The sequence below is a fragment of the Marmota marmota genome, unplaced genomic scaffold (genome assembly GCF_001458135.2).
Source record: "Marmota marmota marmota unplaced genomic scaffold, marMar, whole genome shotgun sequence".
Classification (NCBI taxonomy): Eukaryota; Metazoa; Chordata; class Mammalia; order Rodentia; family Sciuridae; genus Marmota; species Marmota marmota.
Window position 1 is genome coordinate 234,001 of NW_025999987.1, and position 5,026 is coordinate 239,026.

Below are 5,026 nucleotides of genomic sequence, written 5' to 3' on the forward strand. Positions count from 1 at the left end.
CACACACACACACACACACACACATATATATATATATATATATATATATATATATTTTTTTTTTTTTTTTAAATGATTCTGTGACAAGATTTTCTTCTTCTCCTTCTCCTGGTGCTGGGTCTCAGACCCAGGGTTTTTAGCAAACACTAAGCTACATCCACAGCCTGTGATAAGTTGAAAGTCTTAAATCAGAAATGCATTTAATGCACCTAACCTACAGAACATCTTGGCTTAGCAACAAAGCACACTGCAGAGTATCAGTTGTTCCTCTCCTTATCATGTGCCTGACAAGAAGCTGAAGCTCACTGGCACTACACAGCTTCAGGACAATATCAGAGGCAGGGCACAGTGGTGCATGCCTGTAATCCCATGGCTCTGGAGGCTAAAGCGGGAGCATCAAAAGTTTAAAGCCAGCCTTAACAGCTTAGTGAGGTCCTAAGTAACTTAGCAAGCAAGACCCTATCTCTAAATAAAATATAAAAAATGGTTCGGGCATGTGGCTCAGTAGTTGAGTCCCCCCTGGGTTCAATCCCTGGTACCAAAAAAAAAAAAAAAAAGAGAGAGAGAGAGATGAGAATATCAGAGTATTATATGTATATCACTAGCCTGGGAAAAAGATCCAAATTCAAAATCCAAAGTACAATCTCAACTGAATGGGTAAGGCTTTCCTAACACTGCAAAGTCAAAATACATTAGTTAAACAATCATGTCATTGTGAGCCAGAGAGCATCTAAACAGCACGATGCTTGTAAAGAATAATACCGACAACAACACAACAGCTCTCACGTATTCAGGGGTCACGATGTGCCAAGCACTGTCGCTCCCTGCTCACTTTGAAGAGTTCTTGCTCTAATGCAAACATGCTAGAACACCAGTTCCTGCTAACAACCACTCACCCACATCTTCCCTCCCTTCAGATGCTAAGAAAAGTATATTAAACTGTTGACTTTTTTTTTCCTTTCATTTTTTTGGAAAGGTAATGAAAGTAATAAATGCCAGCAAGGAAAATGACATTTGAGTAAAAGTGAATTGGATACCGCCAAAGATGTGATGATAACTGCAGTCCTAGGATCTGAAGTTGATTTTCTTCTTCTTTCCTCTCTCCTCTCTCCCTTTTCCTTTCAAGGCTATTCATGAGAAAGAAAAAAAAAAAAGAAAGGATAAAAAAAAGGACTATTTATTGGTGAAGGCATTCCTGCACTCGCTGTCTGACAGGGTCACAGCATGGGGGATGCTGCTGCAGGTCTGCAAGGCAGGAACGACCTACAAGGCAGTACCAAACCGCTCCACTGCACCACCACCGCACCACATCAGAACCATTAGGAATGTTAAGTGTTATGCCATGGTCCTTCAGGACCACCATGGATCCTCACTATCCCCCAGCGGGGCTGGACCTGGACCTCAGCAATTTATGATCAGCTGGGTATGGTAGTGCAGGCCAGAAATCCCAGCGATTTAGAAAGCTGAGGCAGGAGGATTCCAAGTTCAAGGCCAGACTAGCAAGACCTTGTCTCAAAAAACAAAAAGCGCTGGATTGTAGCTCAGTGGTAGAGTGTCCCTAGGTTCAAGTCCCAGTAACAGGGGAGATAACAAGACTATTCATGGCCATTTTTATGAAGTAAAGAGATCTATTTTCCAGCCAATTGCACTTTAAACGGCCTCAATGATAATGTCCTTAAAGACTTGCCTTTCCGCTCGCCAGCATGGAAGAACTCTGCTGTCATCAGTACTTAAGATGGCTTTTGCTGAGAGTGGCAGGAAGAGGTCCTTGATCAGGATTCTATCTTCTGTCAGGGTTGTCTCTCTGGCGGCCTACAAGAGTACTTTCTTTGTCCACAGGACCCCGGAGCTCAACAGGGGTCTGGAGTGGAAGGAAGCTAGATATGACTCACCAGACTTTTGGCTATTAAGGGGCCGGAAGTCACAGCAGGCTTACACGTACCGACCAGTCCCCACCCTTCCAGAAAGCAATTCCTGTTGGAATGTGTCGCCATTTTCCAGTCCTGACCAAATCAGTCTCTCTCCAAACCAAAACCCTATCATAATTTCCCACAGGAAATTCTCAAAATGCCCCTTAAATCCCCAACACACCCTCAAGGCTTTGTGGGATGTGCCCTCGAGGTCCCAAACCCGGGTCTTCAGCCACGTGAATATTCTGCCCTTCAGCGAACCGCCCAACACTCGTCCCTCTAATATGACCTTTGGGTCGCTGCTCAGGCCTTCCAAGGATACTGTCCAGTCACTGTGCCTCCCAGGCCGGTCAGATCACGGCTCCTGGTGGCTGCTTGGGGCCCCGACTATTCACTCACAGCGTTTCATAGCGCTCTGGAGGGAGCCGGGCTGTTCTGCTCACCACTGCGGCGCACAGCAGGGTCTAACACTCACCGAACCAGCTTCGGTGCTCTGAAATAGTCTCACTGACTTGGACGGCACTGCCCGATGCCCGTCTGTCCTGAAACCCTCTTTTCTGGGATCACAACTCAACACGTGCCAGGACCCTTTCCTTGGCGCAAGCCCCCAAGGTGGCGGGAGTGGACACTGCACCAAGCCACACACACCTGGCTAAGTCTGGGATCCCACAAGTTGGAAGTTCCCCCAAGATTAGGGCCTCACCCTGCCGAGGTGAAGGATGGAGGAATACCGGACAAATACCCTCCATCAGACTCCACCGCAAGGAGCGCCACTCTTCGCTGCCTTACTCACCAGTCCAGCCCCGATCTGATTTCCGCGCTTAGCGTGTTTGTAGCTGGTAGCTGGAGCACTCCGCCCAGGCACAAAGTCCAGAGCGCTCGCAACCCCGCCCAAATCCCGCCTGCTTCCGCTGGTTAGCAGTGCGCAAGCCACCTCTTACGTAGCCAAGTGACCTAGCACAGTCGGTGGTCTAGCCAAGGTCAGGAGTTTGCATCCCAATTCTAACGCACAGAGAGCACCGCCTTGCCCTACCAACTCGCTCCACCTACCAATTGATAGCCACTGGTCCACTTCATGCTTGGAAAAATTTTTTTCCCAGCTTCATGCTTGGAAAAAATATGGACCAAATTACCTCGATTAAAATCACGAAACCACTAAAACTTTGGGGGGGTTGACTTTTTTTTTTTTAATTTTAATATTTATTTTTTAATATTTGGCGGACACAACATCTTTGTCTGTATGTGGTGCTGAGGATCGAACCCGGGCCGCACGCATGCCAGGCGAGCGCGCTACCGCTTGAACCACATCCCCAGCCGGGGGGGTGTTGACTTCGTGAGGGAAAATGAAAATTTTACAGCCCCTCAAGCACACAGCATCTTAGAAAAGTAAAAGTTAAGGAGTGAATACAATGAGACTTGATTGATGCCCAGACACTAGATAAAGGCGGGGAGAACCATGGACCGCGTCAAGATCAAGTCCTAGGGCCAGCGCATTGGCGCACGCCTGTAATCCCAGGGGCTCAGGAGGCTGAGACTAGAAGATCCGGAGTTCAAAGCCGGCCTCAGCAACAGCAAGGCGCTAAGCAACTCAGCAAGCCCATCTCTAAATAAAATGCAAAATAGGGCTAGCGATGTGGCCCAGTGGTTGAGTGTCCCCGAGTTCAATTCCCAATACCCCTCCCCCCCCCTCAAAAAAATAATCAAGTCCTAGGGTCCAAGTCTGGAACCCAGTCCTCTGTGATCTTTTATTTTATTTTTAAAAAAATCTCTTTGGGGCTGGGGATGTAGCTCAAGCGGGAGCACGCTCGCCTAGCATGCGCAGGGCGCTGGGTTCCATCCTCAGCATCACATAAAAATAAAGTAAAAAGATGTTGTGTCCACCGAAAAACTAAAAAAAAAATATTAAAAAATTCTCTCTCTCTCTCTCTCTCTCTCTCTCTCTCTCTCTTTCTCTTTTTTTAAAAAAAATCTCTTAAACAGCTCAACTGAAACCACAATTTCCTTTCATTAGCATTTTAATTATAAACTCATCTCGCTTTGTATTAATGATTGTTATATTTTACATTAATATGAAGTTTTACAATTTACACAACCAACATTTTTGTAAACAAATACTCCTTGAATTCTCACAACTTCTGGGAAGTAGGCCTTACTATTATTATGCTTTTTGTTTTGTTTTGTGTTTTTTTTTGCAAGTGAGGAAACAGATCCAGAAATGTTGAGCCTAGTGAAAGACCATGACCCACACTGCACCAGGACTTGAAACCAGACTCTGCTTTCAAACCTCCACTCTGATGTCTTGGCTCCATGGGAAAGCACTGGGTGGCTGGCAAGTGCAAGTTTTGAACCTCGATGTTCTCAGGTATGTGACACAGTGTTCTGTCCACAGTGTTTTAGGCAGACAGTGGATATCTATGATCTCAGGCAGCATCAGAGCAAAATAGTTGGCTGGGAGGGAAGGTTGTGGAAAGCACAATGAAGCATGTAGATTACCATTATCTTTAGACCCACAAGAAAACAGGGTGGTAGTGTGGAAGCAGAAAAAAAATGCTTTCCATTAAAAATAAATGTTTTCCATTACGGAGAACTAGACCAGCCTTTCAGTAAGGACAGAATCCGGCACACATTTTTGCCCTTGCATCACCCTAATCCTACCCTGATTCCAAAGCACTGTATTTACAAACCTGAGCTGCCAGCCCCTGGACTATACTTAACTGATTCAATTTAATCCTTAATTCTTGAGAATCAGCAAGGAAGTAAGCAATGTAGGGATCCAGCTTGTCATGATGAAAGCTATCATGGTTGTAATCACTATTTTGCCAACTAGGTGGCTATGGCACATGTTCCAAACCCTATAGGATAGTCAAACCCTATAAGATAGCCAAGAATTTCTTGGTGGTTACTAGCACCTGGACAGTTTCCTAACTGACATTGGACATGTGAATATCGGTCTGTCCGTATGTATGTCTGTCTGTCTCTCTATCTATCTATCTATGGTATGCGAAATTGAACCCAGTGGCCCTCTACTATTGAGCTTTGTCCCAAGCCCTTTATTTTTTGAGATAGGGTCTCCATCAACTGCCCAGGCTTACCTAAAATTTATAATCCTCCTGCCT

General features: G+C 45.6%; 1 protein-coding gene across 1 annotated transcript in view; it reads right to left on the reverse strand.

Moving 5' to 3' along the window:
• The window catches only part of Zfp57 (ZFP57 zinc finger protein), a 9,258-nt gene extending 6,513 nt beyond the window's left edge, over positions 1-2,745 (reverse strand). Inside the window, exons 1-2 of the mRNA XM_015507468.2 lie at positions 1,688-2,745; positions 1,038-1,127 (exon numbers count right to left, since the gene is read on the reverse strand). The gene's annotated coding sequence lies outside the window, so the exon portion shown is untranslated. The remainder of the gene's footprint in view (positions 1-1,037; positions 1,128-1,687) is intronic.
• Positions 2,746-5,026: the final 2,281 nt, after the last annotated feature.